The sequence below is a fragment of the Vombatus ursinus genome, unplaced genomic scaffold (assembly GCF_900497805.2).
Source record: "Vombatus ursinus unplaced genomic scaffold, bare-nosed wombat genome assembly UNPS02014863.1, whole genome shotgun sequence".
In the NCBI taxonomy this organism is placed as follows: domain Eukaryota; kingdom Metazoa; phylum Chordata; class Mammalia; order Diprotodontia; family Vombatidae; genus Vombatus; species Vombatus ursinus.
The window spans coordinates 32,244,460-32,261,791 of NW_020954641.1; the positions used below are offsets into that span (position 1 = coordinate 32,244,460).

At 45.8% G+C, this 17,332-nt stretch overlaps 1 protein-coding gene across 1 annotated transcript in view; it reads left to right on the plus strand.

Annotated features, from left to right (window-relative positions):
- The first annotated feature begins 3,274 nt into the window (after nucleotides 1-3,274).
- SYNPO (synaptopodin) overlaps nucleotides 3,275-17,332 on the plus strand; it is a 68,340-nt gene continuing 54,282 nt past the window's right edge. The window contains exon 1 of the mRNA XM_027841722.1: nucleotides 3,275-3,436. The gene's annotated coding sequence lies outside the window, so the exon portion shown is untranslated. The remainder of the gene's footprint in view (nucleotides 3,437-17,332) is intronic.

The window sequence follows — 17,332 nt, forward strand, 5'->3', positions numbered from 1 at the left end:
ATCTATCTATCTATCTATCTATCTATCTATCTATCTATCTATCTATCTGTCTGTCTATCCAATAGCCATTTGCTACTAGGTTACCCTTAAATACTCTCCAAGCAGCTCCCTCCCCTACCTTCTGTCTCTGTAGAATTGCTCAAAGGCGTGACTTGGCTGTCACCAGCATATCATCTCTTTACACACCACTGACCTGCTGCTGTCTCTGGTCCCAGGTGGTGCTGCTACTAAACAGATTACCTTGGATTGGGGGCCATTCCTCTGATAGAGAAAGGGAGCCCCCTGCTGGACAACTACCAGTGGTTTTAGGCTGACTGTAGGAGTTTGGTGATACCTTGGCCCACCTACTCCCTTGCCCCTCCCCCTCCCCATCCCCCCATTGTAAGCCATATGCCAGCTTCACCATACTATGGGATGGTGGTAGCACCTCATATCTAGAGACTATACACATACATAATGCATATATACATGCATAAATATACACACACTATATATACATGTATATGTCTATATCTCCATTGCTCTGAAATCCTCTCGTTTTGGGATATCTTGAGCTGGGAGGATCTTGTATGAGGATTGCAGAATGAGGATAAAGTGAACCAATCAATTAATAAACATTGATAAACAGATAACTGAGCACTCTTTTCTAATCAAGCCTGAAGTCCTGGTTGGTATGTTACAGCAGTACATCAAGCATCTGTGATTTCCCGGACATGTGAACTCTTTCCATCGATGCAGATAGCAACCCACCCATAACTTATCGTCTTGGAGGCCGCCTGAGGCTCAGAGATATTAATTGACTTGACTGTGATCACTCAGCTAGTAACTGTCAGAGGCAAGATTTGAAACTCTGTTTTCCTGACTCACAATCCAGCAATCTGTCCTCTCAAATGCAATATCGGTACAGTACGATAACCTCCTATAAGAGAGTAAGAGGGACAGAATCAGAGTCTAGAGGGTAGGGAGGTACATGGTACTGCTGGGGTGTCAAGAAAGCCTCTTTCTTCAAGGCCTCAGCTTCTCAAAGGGCAGCAATGCGAGGCTGGCTGTGGGCAGCATATCTGTTGTAGGACTCTGAACATCTGGTTCAGAAGTTCATACAGAAACTAACTAGAGGGAAGGGACCTGGCAGAAGGGAAGGTCTTTATTAATGTTTTCCTTCAAGCTGGAGGCAGCGTGGGGCAGAGGCAGGGCTGGAGGAGGGCAGAGAAGCCAGGCAGGACAAGTCCAAGTCTGGATAGATTCCAGGTCTTAGGGAACTACATCCTAGCAAAGAAATGGGTCTTGGCTTCTGTAAGTAGTCAAGAAGTCTGACCTGAGGCAATCGGATTACACAATAGGAGAGCTTGATTCTATCTGGGCTGAGAACTGGGATGTGCCTTTCTCCATTAGCAGCTCTGGTAGATGGGTAGGGAATAAGTAGTTATTAAATGCTTACTATGTGCCAGGCATTGTGCTAACCACTTTACAAGTGTTATATCATTTGATTCTTGAAACAATCCTGGGAGGTAGGTGCTGTTCTCATCATCATTTAACAGTTGAGGAAACTGAGGCAGACAGAGGTTAAGTGACTTGCCCAGGGTCACACAACTAGTAATTGTCTGAGGTCAGATTTTAACTCAGGTTTTCCTGACTCCAGATCCAGTATTCAATCCTCTGTGTCACCTAGCTGCCTCTAGGTGGGACAGCTAACCCATAGAGAGATGGGCACTGTATAGAACTTTCAGAACTGGGGTCTTGAGGGTTTGGTGTCCCCTGATTCATGCCTTAGAATCATAAGAGGCAAAGCCTTAGCACTGGTCATGGAGGCAGGAAAGCAGGTTGAGTATAGAAGGGCTGAGTCAGAAGGAGGGTGGTACAGGGACAGGGCTTGATGGAAGGATGGTTTACTTTTGGGTAGGAGGGATTACAGAAGAGACTCCCCTCTCCCTTCCTCCCACCTTTCTACTTTCTCCCAACATCTCCTTTGAGTCCACACCTGAATCTGAGTTCTCCTCAGAAAGGGCAGAAGGTCTCTCTGGAGGGGAGAGAAAGGAAATATAGAAGTAACACATAGAACTTCCAGACCTGTTGGGATTTGCCCTCTGTTGGGGATTTCCTGGGGCTCAGGCGGTTCCCAGCAGTGCTGATGGCTTGCTCTGGATTGGTGCCCAGTGTTGGGGGATGGGGGGCATAATGTGCCCTAAGGAAAGGCATTCCCCACTCTGAGAGCTAAAGGATTGTATATTATTTATTTTTTGATCTCCCCAACAGCTTCACAGGGATCTTCACACAGTAGGCCCTTCAATTCTCTTTGCACCCCCACCCCGATCCTGCCATACCCTTGGAGAACTATCCTATATGTTCCGTCATAATCCGACCCAATAATAGTGTGGAGGGGAGAGGTGTGCATGGAGAGGAACGCTGTCCCACAACCTTGCCATCAGGCTTTAGGAGCTACTGCTCAGATGCTTTCCCCATTCTGGGCTCCCTCCTGTTGAAAGGAATAGCCACAATCCTGTGGCAGTAAGGTCTACCTGTGTGGCCCTGGGCAAGTCACTCAACCATTGCATGCCTCATCTTCTTCAACTGTAAAATGAGGATAATAACACCACCTACCTTGCAAGGTGGTGAGGATCAAATGAGATAATATTGGTAAATTGCTTTGCACAGTGCCTGGCACATAAGAAGGTGCTACTGAGGACTTATTTCCTTTTTCCCTTGGATAAGTCATGGACATCATTTCCTCCATGGGGAAATGGAGGGGGTTGGATGAGATGACCTCGGAGGTGCCTTCCACCTCTGGATCTGTGATTCTCCATCTCTGAGGCTGGGGCTGGAGACATGGATCTCCACGATTCCATCTCTGCTTGGAGGACACGGAGGCCTGGGGAAGGGAAGGAAAGCTGAGGGCAGTTAAGTGGTTGGCACGGGGAATACAGAGTCTGAAGTCTGGAAACTTGTATTTTTGTGTAAGTGCCTTGTGTCGGTGGGGTGAGTAGGGGGTGTTTCAGGCCTCCGTGTGTGTTTGCAGAGTGGAATATGGGTTGTTTTTGTTCCTTCTCTGGCCTGAGCCCTTAAAAATATAGACAGCTAATGTCTTCAGTATGTATGAAATATCCCGTATGCTAGGAAACAAAAGGGGCTCTGTTATTAAAGTTTCATTTCCACACGCCCCCTTCCCCCTCCCTCCTCCTTTCCTCCCTCCTCTGGCTCCCCCTGTCACCCTGCCCTCCCCCCAGCCTCTCTGCCGGCTCTGCTCCGGAGGAGGGACAGAGGGAGAGAAGGAGCAGGAGAGAGGAGGAGAGAGCAGAGCAGAGCAGAGCAGAGCCGGCTGGGGTCCTGCTCCGGGAGGGAGACAGGAGGGCAAGAGTGGATGGCATTGGAAACCAAGGGGTCCCTCCCGGGCACAATCCTTACCCCCTAGGTTGGAGCAAAGCATTTCCTCTGGTTCCAGGTGAGGGAAGAGAGGACGGAGGGAGAGAAGCACTGGGCTGGGCTCTGGCAGGGGAGATGGGACCCCTGGGTTCCTGGGGTGGGAGCCTTTCTGTGGGAGCTGCTGAAGAGAGGACAGTGACTTGTCTATCCCGTCCTTTTCCCCCCGGGCTCTGGCTCAGGTCCTGCCCGCCTGGGCTTTTTGCCCCTCGAAGAGCTGCCTGGGACGGAAGTCCCAGTCTGGCTGGGCTAAGTGGAACAGCATGTGTCTCCTGCTCAGAGTGGGCTGAATGAGAGGAGAGACTAAACCGGCCCTCCGCCTCTGGGCTCTGGGCTCTAGGGAGGGCTGGTCCAGCTGTGGGATGGATGCGCCTGTCCCTAGGGTGTAAATGTGTGCATCTGAGTGTAGGTACACTTGGGGCCATGCTTCTGTGAGTATGTTTGAGGGAATGTGTTTATGCATGTGCCCCAACGTGAAGGGATCTGAAAGTGTGTCTGAGTGTATTCTTGTTCCTGGGTACATGTGTCTGAGCACACATGTGCATATATGAATACGTGTACAGATGAGGGCGTGCATGTATGAGTGTGCATGTTGGAGCACGTGTTTGTGTATGTGTGAGTCTATGCATGTGTCTACGTCCAAATATTTGCCCTTTGGTGGCATGGCCCGAATGGTGCACTCAAATGCTTATTCAGGGATGCAGTGTGCTGCTTGTAGGGGGTTGATTGGGGGTCTGGTTAATTTGATGGACTTTTCACAGGTGAACCTTTATTTGGGATTTTGATTGCCCTTTTCAGAGGAGGTTGTGGGCCCCTTCCAGTTAGCCCCTCGTTGGGAGGGTTGCTTACCTCTCTCAGCCTGGGTACTTCTCAGTTCATTCACACCTCCTTAAGGATGAGTGATAAAGACTTGATTGGTAATTGATTTGGTTAGCTCTGGCTAGTATGGATCTGAAGGGCAGCTAGGTGGTGAAGTGGATAGAGGCTGGGCTTGAAATCAGGAGACCTGAGTTCAAATACAGCCTCAAAAACTTCCTAGCTGTGTGACCTTGGGTAAGTCACTTAACCTCTGTTTGCCACTAGAGAAGGAAATGCAAACCACTTTAGAATCTTTGCTGAGAAAAACCCGTGGGCAGAGGTCCACAGGGTCATGAAGAGTTGGACACGACTAAACAACCATAAGATTGTGGATCTGAGAGAAGCTCTTTGCATTGGGCACATATGAAAGGGACTCAGGCCTAGTGGGATATGCTGAGAGAGCTGACCCAGATTGGAAAAATGGAAAACCGCTGCAGGGCTAGGAATGAAATTGGGGTGGGGGTGAGGGAACCTACTCAGCCTCTTCAGGAAGGCATGAATGGGTCCAATGGATCAAGAAGTAGCTAGCTCCAGAGGTGGTCCTCACACCTCTCAGCGAGGGTTACGCGTGCTCATGAGCTCAGATGAATGTTTGTCACCAGGTACTGTCACCCCTGGGTGCACTAATTAGATTGCTCCCAGAGCCCTACCACCTTCCTTTCATCACTCACTGTGGCCAGTGCAGCCAGTTTTAAGCAGTGTGGGGCACAGGAAGGGCAAGGATGTCTCTGTCCCTGCTCCCCCCAACCAAAAGAAAGAACAGGCTCACCTTGTACAGGAGGAAATCCTGGCACGGCTTTTTTGTTTCACCCTCTCAGCAACCTGGGAGACTCCCCTGGAATTGGGCTGGGAATCACAGAATGTTGAATGGGTCCTTAGTGATCATCTATTATACCTCCCTCATTTTACAGAGTGGGAAACTGATGCCCTGGGAGGTGAAATATCATCTATATGACCTTAGGTCATACAGAAAGTGACAGGCAAGGCCCTGGTGCAGGGTCTTAGACTTTCCATCTCCTCTGCCCCCAGGCACAGTCTCCAGTTGCACATACAATGTAGGACTCACCACCCAGGGAGTCAGGCAGGCAAAAAGTGGTGTAATGTCAGTGAGATCTGGGTTCAAATGCAGCTTCAGTTATTCACTACCTGTGTAACCCTGCAAAGTCATTTGGCCTCACCTGTAAAATGAGGGAGTTTGACTTAAAACCACTTAGGTCTCTTCCAACTCTAAATTCATGGTCCTCTGTAAGTCCCTACTTGTCCTACCCTCTACAGTCCCGATTCATGAATTCCCTTTGGGATCATCTGGGAAGTAGAGATACCTACTGAGTGTCAATCTCATTAGTCTAAGATATAAGATCCCTTCCTACTACCCCCATTCACTACGACTATTCTGCTCTTATCTTTCATTTCTTTGTTGCATATGCTTGTTTACCTCTCAGGAAATAGTTGAACATAGATTTTATTCCCATTATCCAGAGGGAAAGACTGAAGCAAAAGTGGAAGGATGATAAAAAAAATGCCTCTTTTTGTATCCCTAGCTCTATGTGCCTGGGACATAGTAGGTGCTTAATAAATGTTGATTCATTGATTTGTCTAGCACTTTATGTTGTCTGATAGGATCCTGACACTAGTGCTACAGAAAGAGGAAGGGTGTGGGGGTAGGTATGTGGTGCAGTGGATAGAGCACAAGGCCTACAGTCAGGAAGATATGAGTTCAGATCTGGCCTCATGCATTTACTATCTGTGTGATCCTGGGCAAGTCACTTAACACCTCTTTGGCTCAGTACCTCATCTATTAAATGGGACCCACTGGAAAAGAAAATGGCAAACCACTCCAGTATCTTTGTCAAGAAAACCCCATGGCCTTTGTCACGTAGAGCCAGATATGACTGAATGACTAAACAACAATTAATGGATTATTAAGTCCATTTTACAGATAAGGATACTGAAACTTGGAGACTTCTCAGGGTCATATGATTAGTTAGTTTGTGACAGAGTCAGATCTTAAACCCGGGTCTTCTGACTTCTAGTTGAATGGATCAAATGCCTAGGAGCCCCGGTAACCTGATGCCCCCTCCCCCCCACCGACAGTCTTCTGTGTTTGGGCTTATATGACTGTTGCTAGGGGCTACTGGAGGTACCCATGGGGACTCCCTCTCCATCCTCCCAGCAAACCTTGTACTACTGCCTTATGAGCCTGGAATTTTTCCCAGCTGAATTTCTACCCACCCTACCCGAACCCCTCTAAAGCTGCAGAACATACACCATCAATTATAGTACAGACCCTGGTTTATTAGGACTGAGTGGTTGTAGCAGCTTTGAAGCTCCAGGGCTCTGGCTGCTTTTCCTTTCCAGGAGACAATTAGGAAGATTCCTTCAGGGAAACAGAAAAGGGGGGAAAAGTAAGGCGTTCAAAGGCAAGAGAAGGAAGAAGGCTGGACTCACGCTATCATGGAAAGAACACCAGCTTGGAAAATTGAAAGTCTAGCTTCTATTTCTGGTTTGGCTACTCACTTGCTCTGGGACTTTGGAAGATTTACTCCTTTCTTTGAGCCTCAGTTTCCTAATCTGCAAAACAAATACTCACCCTACTTGCACTCACGGTGTTGTGAGAGGAAGATGCTGGTAAATCTTACGTCTCAACACAGATGAAATGTAGTTGTTATCTCTGGGCCTCATTTTCCCTATTTGGAATATGAAGGAAGTAAGGGAGGTAGACCAGAGATATCTCTAGTTTCTTTGCAGTGCTCACATTCCATGAATCTGCCAGGGAAGGGGTGAGGACTGTTGTGCTTGAGTTTGTGGGAGTCCTTAGGCAGCCAGTTCAGTTCCAGCTCAAAAGAGGTATTTGCAACTTTGAGAGGCAGCATAGTATTAGTAGACAGAGTATTGGAATTAGGAAGGCCGAGTTCAAATCTTGCTTCAGACACTTGTTAGTTGTGTGACCCTAGGCAAGTCACTTAATTTCCCTGAGTTTCATTTTTCTCATTTATAAAATGAGGGAAATGAACAAATTATCTCTGAGGTACCTTTTAGCTTTAAATTTATGATCCTATTAAAAATCTCATTGTATGTCTCTGTGTGTATATGTATATGTGCACATATATGTATATACATGTATGTATGTATGTATGTATATAGCGTGGGGATGGGAAATTGGAGGGGATGGGTGACAGGGCTCAATATCCCTGGTGAAGCCAGGGCAAGAACCCGAAGATCAGAGCCAGGAGGTCACCCCAGGGACTCCCAGGGTCAGTTTGCTACCTTTCTAGGTTCGCTTTAACCTCCTCACATAGCTAGGTGGAGTGGCGTCCCTATTCTGGTCTCTACAGCCTGTTTCTATGGGTCTTGGTGTAATATTATCTGGCTCACCCAGCTATTCTGTTCCTACTCCCTGGAGGGATGGGCTCTGGGAGAGTTATAGCAGACTATAACAATAGGTCACATTTCTATCGTGTCTTGTATTTTACAAAGTGTTTCCTTTGCAACAATCCTTTGAGGTGATTAGTGCTAGGGTTATTATTCCCATTTTGCAGACAAGGAAACTGAGCGTCTGGGAGATTATGATTTGTCCCCAGCTAGAAAGTGACTGAGCTTAGGACGAAAAGCCAGGTAATAATAAGTTCACAAGGTCTAGAGCTGGAATGAACCTTAGAAAAGACAGTAGTTTATATTTACCTAGCACTTGGAGGTTTACAAAGTACCTTCCTTCCATGAGTAAATGCAAGTATGATTACCATCCTCCCCCTCCTCATTTTCAGCTGGAAACAGACTCGGAGAGATGGTTGGTCTGGCTAGTAGAACCTGAATTTCCATCCAGGTCTTATTCCAAACCCATATTTCTTTCCACTTCAGTACATCCAGTCTCTCACTCTTCTGGCTCCAAAGCTAATGTTCTTTCCTCTATACATGCAGGGTGGGTGAGCCAGGAGCTAAGACATATTGCAAGTACTACAGTTGTTTAAGTTGTTTGGTCATTTTCATTAGTGTTGGACTCTTCATGACCCCATTTGGGGTTTTCTTGGCAAAGGTACTAGAGAGGTTTGCCATTTCCTTCTCCAGCTCATTCTAGGAAACTGAGGCAAACAGGGTTAAGTAACTTGTCTAGGATGGAGCAGCTAAAAAGTACCAGAGGCCAGATTTGAACTCAGGAAGATGGGTCTACCCACTTCACTATCTAGCTACCCACAGTGTGTGTGGGGGGACTTTCTGTTTATTTTAATATTACTATTAAGTTGTTATAGCAAAGATACAGTTAGTTTCTGATTAATGTGAATTATAAATCCCCTTAAGTGGTTGTACGTTTTCAAATCCACACTATTCGAAGTTATAATTATGTAAAATACGGTCATTCGTTTCAGCCCAGTGGAACTAGGCAGCACAGATTGAAATAATGGGACCACTTCAGGGGATTCATTACTTGCACTAATCTAGACCTAGCTATATGTGCGTGTTTTAATCAAGCATGTAGATTTCAAGCAAGAACATGCTGTCCTCTGTACACAAAGCCACTTCAGACCACATTCTCGCTCACATCAGAGCTTTGAGCGTTGCCTCCAGTGCTGGGACAAGTCACACCGAGCCACTCCACTCACTCAGTCTCCCCCGGGCCAGAGAGCACACACACGTGTGAGACAGCTGGCCTGGGTTAAGGGCACAGTCCGTGACCAGGGAAACGAGCAAAGCTAACTGGCCCACATGGCAATTGAACCTTTGACCCTAGCCTCATTAGCTATATAATGTGCTATATAATCTACTCAGTCAATATGCATTTCGAATGATATCTAAGGTAACTCGATACCACTTTGACAAAGAATTTGGACCGTCTTTTAGCATTTAATGTAATAGGATTGTGGCTGTATACTGAGATTAACTGGATTGTGCAGAAGGTGAACTCCTCCAGGGGTGGGGGTGGGGGGGATGCCTGGTTTGTCTTTGCATCCTCAGTACCTAGCACAGCATGTGGTGGGACCTAAGAGTCACTTTGTAAAATGTTTATTGCATTTGCTTCAAAACATTCTTGTGCTGAAGATAGAAAGCAAATATTATCACCGCTTCACAGATAAGCAGAAAATTCAGTAACTCGTTCCACAGAGAGTAGCAAATCAGGAACAGAAGTCCAGATATTCTGGTTCCTTTGATGCTAAGTGAGAGAGCTGGACTGAATGATCTCTTAGATTCTTTCTAGCTCCGTGGTCCCATGACGCTTAGTTCTGAGCTATGTCCATATAGCTTTATAGTTTCCAAGGCACTTTCCCAGAGGGGTGGGTAGGATGGGGGATTATTATTTCCATTTTACAAATGAGGAAAGGGGTTGAGAGGTGAAGTGATCTGCCCCAAATCACACTGGGAGGGTCATTTTACAATGAAAACCAAAGAATTTTAGAGATAGGATTGCAGAGATCATTTAGTCTGCTTTTATAGATGAGGAAATGGAAGCCAGGGGAGGTAAACAATTAATGAAGTGTTAATAATGAGTTATTAATAACTCTTAATAAAAGATTATTAAGCTCTTACTATGTGTTAAGTGATGGGGGTATCAAGAAAGGTAAAAACACTTCCCCTCTGTCCTGCCCTCAAGAAGCACACATTCTTATGGGTGAGACAACATGTAAATAACTTGGCATATAGAAGAAATATCCAGAGTAAACAGGAGGTAATCTTAGGGGTGAAGACATTAGCAAATGGAGGGACTGGGAAAGGTCTCTTGCAGAAGGTAGGATTTGAGCTGGGTCTTAAAGGAAAACAGAGAAGCTAAGAGGCAGGGGTGAAGGGGCAGAGCATTTGAGGCATGGGAGACAGCCAGTGAGAAGGTGCAGAGTTGGGGTATATGGAGTGTAGTGTTTGGGAAAAAGCAAACAGGCTTTGCAGGGGAATAAGTTATAACATGGTATAAGGTATAAGACAGTAGGAAGGCATCAGGTTGGGTAGAGATTTAAATGCCAAATGTAAGATTTTATATTTGGTCCTAGAGGTAATGAGGAGCCATTGAAACTTATTGGGGGGTAGGGGTGGGGTGACGTGTTTAGACTTGCATTTTAGGAAAATCACTTTGGCAGATGAGTGGAGGATGGATCAGAATGGAGAGAGAAATGAGACTAGGGTCATACAGTCTTAAGTGACAGAGCCTGGATTCAAAACCAAGCTGTTCTGACTCCACATTCTCTGCCCTTTCTGTCGCACTTTGGTGCTACTTACCTTGTCTCTAGGGGTAGAGGATGTTAAGTACAGATCTCTGGTGCTCTGTCCACTATACCTTCCTGCCCCTGTTGTAGTGTGTATGTATGGGTGTGAGTGTGTTTGTGTGTGTGTGTGTGTGCACATACTTGTATATGTGCCTGTACCAACCAGATGGCTTTAACTCTGACTGTAAGTTCTCTTGAGGGCAAGGACTATTTGTGCTACAGGAGTTCTCATTGGACCAGGTAACCCCATTCCCTGCTGCTTTTTCATGAGATACCTTTTCCCTATACCTGAACTATTCTCCCTTTTCGTCTTTACTTGTTGAATTCTTGTCCATTTGTTAAAAGTCCAAATAAAATGCTACCTCCTCCCTGAAGCCTTCTGTGATTCCCCATGTTGATACCAACCTTCTCCACGATGTCATAAAGCCCTTAGTTTTGTTTTTGTTTTTATTTTGGCTAGGCAATGGGGTTAAGTGACTTGCCCAGGGTCACACAGTTAGTAAGTATTATGTGTCTGAGGCTGGATTTAAACTCAGGTCCTCCTGAATCCAGGGCCGGTGTTCTAGCCACTGTGCCACCTAGCTGCCCCAAGGTCCTTAGTTTTGCACCTCTTTAATGCGCTCAACATGTAATATTGTGAATGAGGGTTATCTCTGTGTCTCATCCCCCTGTCAGACTCTCAGCTCCCTTAGGGCAGACATTGTATCATAACCAAACCTGTCTCTCCCTTATTTAATACTACAACCTGCATATAGTAGGTATCTAATAAATGCTTGTTGAATGAATGAGTAGGTGAACAACAGGTTATGATATGACTCTCTACGAGCAGATCCAAGGAGAATCAGCAAAGGGCAGACCAGTTGGCAATAGCTGCTGCTGGTGGTGAATAGGATGAATGGGAGCTGGGAACAGTAAGAGACTTTGTGAGGAAAGAGAGGGGTTTCCCCTTTCTTTGTCCCCCTAGTCCCCCGACCCTGCTTCGATCAGGCTTCGGTTAGGCCTCGTTTGAGAAGCAGAGAAGGGGTTAATGGAGAACAGGAAAGGAGGAGAATAAAGCAAACAGAATTGGAAGAGAAGCCAGGGGCTTTGAGCTGTTTGGTCTGGCTGAGAGGCCTGCCCGCCCCCCTCCCCCACCCTGGAAGGCAGCTCTGCAGACAGACGCACACACAGAGACTCCGACCCACCTCCTCACACAGACGCTCTGTGTGTGTGTGGCTTTTGAATCACAGCATCTTAAGAGTTGGACGACAAGAAGGGTCTAGTGGAAAGAGCCTGGCCTGGCTGGATTAGTTGATCTTTATGGCCCATTCCAGCTATAAAAGTCTATGAAACAGTCTAGTCCAAGCCTCTCTGTCCAGAGGAGGAACCTGAGGGTCCAGGCTGGGGAAATGACTTGGCCATGGTCACCTGGAGAGTCTGTGGCTGATCCTGGACTAGAACCAAGCTTGGGGTGGGGGGTGGGGGCGTGAGAGGAGAGGGGAGAGAGGAAAGGGCATGGATTCTTTGCCTTTTTCTGTTTCTCTAATACACATACTTACCCCTCCCCCACATTCTCACCATCGTGTTACACACACATGTGCGAGCACAAAGGCTCATGTACCCTTCCACCTTTATCTACATGTGCGGACCATGCATCACCCCTCCCTTGATCTCTCTCTCTTTGTCATCTGTCAAATAGCAGTTTCCACAGACAGCTATTGGCAGTCTCTCTCCCTGCCCAGTGTACTTCTCTTGCCACCTTTCGGCTGCTTTTGCAGCACTCCCTTGTTATTATTATTTACCCAGGAGGGCCTTAGTCCAGGAGGCTCACTTGGTGCTATAATGGGGTCCCTCCAGGAGCCTCCCTGAGACAGAACCAAGAGCCCATCCCTCCAACCCCCATCCCACGTCGGAACCAGATCCCAGCTCCCATTGGCTCCCTTCCAGGGATGTGGGCCAACCTCCATCTGTGGGTTACAGTCAGTCGCTGGATAGTCTTGGGAAAGGAATGGATGCAAGTAGATTTCCCTTCTGGAGTAGGGTGTAACTGGAAGTGGGTAAAGGGGATAGTGGTCCTGGGTAGAGGCTAAACAGGATAGCTCATCCACCCTAGGAACTGGATTAGATTCACTTCAGATCGGTTTAGTTCAATTCAATTCAATTCAATAAGAATTCCTGGAGCACCCCAGATGCTATAGGGTGCATAGGATGCCAAATAGAAATTTGGAAGGGGATCTAAGGGGAAGCAGGAAGACAAGGACCAGTTGGTAATAGCTGCCGGTGGTGGAGAGGTTCCTGGGATTTGGGGACAGTAAGAGCCACTTGTGTGGATAGGGGAATCTGAGGCTGCAGGATCATAGATTTAGAGCTGGAAGGGACCTTTGAGGTCATTTAATCCAACCCTCTCACGCTAGAGTTGAGGAAACTGTGACCCAAGAGAGGTTAAGTGACTGCCTAAAATCACCCGGAAATCCAGTGGAAGAGTTGTGGTTCAAATTCCTTGCCTCCCAATGCTTTGCTCCTTGCACCATAACATGCTGCCTGCCAGCAGAATGAGAGCAGGGCCACAAAAAGATGGACAGATGCAAGGATTTGGGGGTTTCCGGATGCAAGGAGGCCTTCAAGAAGACTCTGAGGCTGGAAAACAACTCCATAAAATCGACTTTGGAACATGTCAAAATCTCAATAGTAAGAGCTTCCCTTTCTGTATTCCTGAAGGTTCACAAAGCTCTTTCTTCCCAATACTAGGTAGCTGGGAGAGAAAACGGAACCTTAGAGAGGGGAAGTGACTTATGTGAAGTCACATGGCTAATGCATGAGAAAAGATTATGCCGAGGTCTCCTAACTTTTAAATTCAGGGCTCTTTCTGCTATAATGCATTGCCCAAAAACCCACAGAGATTTTTCTTCTCTGTCAACTTGAACTCTTAATTTACTTTGGAGTTACCAGTGAACTCCTGGTCACCAAATATAATAGCCTTTTTTTTTACTTTAGCGTCCTTGGACACTGCTTCCTCTGTGTGTGTGTCTCTCTCTCTGTCTCTCTGTGACTCTATGTGTGTGTCTCTCTGTCACTGTCTCTCTGTTTGTCTCTCTCTCTCTCTCTCTCTCATAGGTTCGGTCTCTTCGTTTCCATGGGCTCCTTCCCCTTTGTCTACAAGTATGCTCGCTGAGGTCTCCCCAATCTAGAAAAAAATGTTCCCTGAACACTGATGTTGTTGACTCATTTCAGTCAGGTCCAACTCTTCATGGCCGCACCTGGGGTTTTCTTGGTAAAGATACTGGAGTTTTTTGTCGTTTCCTTCTTCAGCTTATTTGACAGATCAGGGAACTGAGGCAAACAAGGTTAAGTGACTTGCTGAGGATCACATAGCTAGTAGATGTCTGAGGTCAGATTTGAACTTAGGAAGAGGAGTCTTCCTGATTCCAGGCCCTGAACTCTATCCACTGCACCACCCAGCTGCCTTTGAACTCTGCTACTCCATGGAATAAATCATCTATTTCAAGCAATGACATGCTGTGTCCTGTATACAAAGAGCATTGGAATTGGGAGCAATCCTTGGAGATCATTGAGGGCAGTCATTGTATTTTACAGTTGGGGACACAGAAGTCCAGAAAATGAGAGTGGCATGGAGTCATAGAATTCCCAGCCTGAAGAGACCTTAGGACATAGAACAAAGAATGTTGGTGCCAGAAGGGACCTTGGGATTATTTAGTCCAATCCCCTAATTTCATAGATGGTAAAACAGACATCCAGAGATGTGAAATGTTCTCACATAGTGAATCAGTGACATCTCTCTTCTTCTCTCTTTCACTTCCAAATTTCCCAGAAGAGACATAAGCTGACTCTTGGCACTGCCTTCCCATCCAGCCACCCCAATCCTCTGCTGTCTGGCTTCCATCCTCCCCACTCGCTCCAGTCACCAGTGACTTTTTAATCACCAAATCGAATGGCCTTTTCTCAGTTCTCTTCCCTGATCTCTCCGAAGGGTTTGGCACTGCTTGTTGTACAAAGAATAACTACTCTTTCTATAGGGCTCTGAGGATTGCAAAATACTTTCCTTTAAACAATCCTGTAAGGTAGGTGGTAGATGGTGAACTGAAAACATTACCCATTATTAGCTGTATGATCTTCGGGACCTCTGTCTGTCTCTTTCCTCCACTATAAAATGGACATGATAATAATAGCTACCTCCCAGGGTTGTTATGAGGATCAAATGAGTTGATGATGATGATAATAATAATAATAGTTAACATTTATTTAGTGTTTACTAGGTACCAGGCACTACACTAAATGCATTATAATTATTATCTCATTTGAACCTCATAACAACCCTGGGAAGTAGGTACTATTATTATCCCCATTTTACTGTGGAGAAAACTGAGACAGCCCTTGAGTGACTTGCCCAGGGTCACATAACTAGTAAGTATCTGAGGCCAGATTTGAACTCAGGTCTTCCTGACTCCAGGCCCAACCCTCTGTCTACTGCATCATCTCATTGTCATTCAGTCATGCCTGATTCTTCATGACCCCATTTGGGGTTTTCTTGGCAAAGATACTGGGGTGGTTTGCCATTTCCTTCTCCAGCTCATTTTATAGCTAGCTGCATTCAATAATAGGGTAGGTAAAGACATTAAAGACAACATTTGTTAAGTGCTTAGCACAGTGCCCAGTACACAGTAGGCACTTAATAAATGCTTGTTTCCTACCTTCTAGCTCTGCATTTATGATTCTAATCACTTCAACTTTTTTGGAGCCTCAGTTTCCTCCTTTAGAGAATAAGGGGATAGGACCAGCTGATCTCTAAGGTCCCTTCCAGCTCTAGTAGTTCAAATTCTAAGGTCCCTCCTGGTTCTCAACATTCTGTGAGGTCTCTTTTGTAAGGTTCACTCCCCCTCCAGCTGTGATATTTCATGACCTTCAAAAATATGAAGGATAATATTAAAATTAGTCTCTGAGCCATTCAGAGTCAAGGGCCAACTTGATTTTGGATGCTAGAAGAGAAGGGTTGAGTTGCCTTTGACTTTTGTTCTGGCTTGTAACTGCTCATTAGAGCCTCATGGGGGCATCCCGTACCCGGGGCTCAGTGCAGTATTTATAGCCATGACTTCATGTTCTTTTTTTTTATCTCTCCAAAAGCCATCTCCATGGCCTGCATATTTATAAATCTGGCTGGGCAGAAATAGACACTGGGAGGGGAGGGTTTGGAAGCTTCATGAACAGGTTGGATGCAATAAATCCATTTGGAACCAGTCCCGAATCTGCCGGCAGCCTCTGGCTCTGCCCAAGTGACTTCATGAGCAGATAGCCAATTGTAGGGGCCACTAGCTTGTGATGTCACGACCTTTCCTGCGTTGGCATTTCCCAAGAGAGAACATCTGTCCCTCTGTTGGTTCATTCATTCATCAAATGCTTGTAAAATGCCTCGGGGTCAGCGTGTGCTGCTGACTTCCCTACCTACCCTATGACCCTGTTTCCAAAGGCTCTGCTCTCACTTCCCTTCCCTGGTAGAAAAATCTAGGGTAGGTCTCTGCTTAAGTAGTCTTTAACCCAACTTACTCTCCTAGATCAATAAATCCAAGGCTTTTCACTGTCCCCTGAGCACTAGATAGGCTCCTTGTTCAACAGTAACTCAATGAACCCAGACTTACTACAACGACTTAGCACTTTCCAACATTTTCTCATTCATTCATCTATTCATTCATTCACCCACCACCATCATACATGCTACTATGAACAAGGCACTGTGTGCTAGGCACTAGAAATATCACTCAAGTATTCCGAGTGTCTATTCTGTGCCAGGCATGTGCTAGGTGCTGGGGATACAAATAGAAAAGTGAGAGCACGTCTGTCTTCATGGCGCTTACATTTTCCTGTTGGAGAATTCACAGATTTGTTTCCAACAAGTACAAAATAAAGATTGCAAGAGGGCCCTTGCAGTTAGGGGAGTCAGAAAAGGACTCTTGAAGAAGGCAATTCTTGGGCTGACCCTTGAAGGGAGCTAGAGGTCCCAAGACACAGAGATGCTAAAAGTATATAAAGAGAAGAGTCCTGGGGTATCAAACCATAGGAGAGGAACACGGATGATAATCCTTGCAAAGGCGACCAAAAAAGATGGGTGTAATAGGTAGGAAGGGAGGGAGGTTTCACAGAAACCCAAGGAGGAGACAGTTTCCAGGAGGATAAGGGTGGTCAACAGTGTGAAATAATGCATAGAAGTCAAGGATAAGATCTGAGAAAAGGCTATTAGGTTTAGCATAAAAAATCACTGGTGAGCATGGAAAGAATAGTGTGAACAGAACAGTGGTGTTGGAAGCCAGGTTGCAAGGGGCTGAGAAGTGAAAGGGTAGAGAGAAAGTGGAGATAATGAGTATAGACAGCTTTCTCATTTAATTTTTTTTGGTTACATGTAAACAAAATTTTTTTATAATAATATTTTATTTTTCTTCCAGTTACACACAAAGATAATTTTTTAACATTCATTTAAAAAAATTTTGAGTTACAAATTTTCTCCCTTCTCCCTTACCTCCCACCTTCCTGAGATGATAAACAATTTGATACAGATTATACATGTTCAATCATGCAAAAGAAATTTCCAAATTTGAGTTTTAAATTCTCTTCCTCCTGCTCTCCCCTCCCCTTTCCTTGAGAAAGCAAGCAATTTGATTATAGATAACTTTCTCTAGGAGTCTGGCTGTAAAAGGGAGGAGAGATATAGGAAGACAGCTTGAGGGGATGGCAGAATCAAATAAAGGATTTTTTTTTTGTAGGGCGAGGGATGGGGAAGATCTGGGAATATTTAAAAGAAGCAGAAAAGGAGCCAATGTGTATAGAGAGGTTGAAAATGAGAGAGAGAGAGAGAGAGAGAGAGAGAGAGAGAGAGAGAGAGAGAG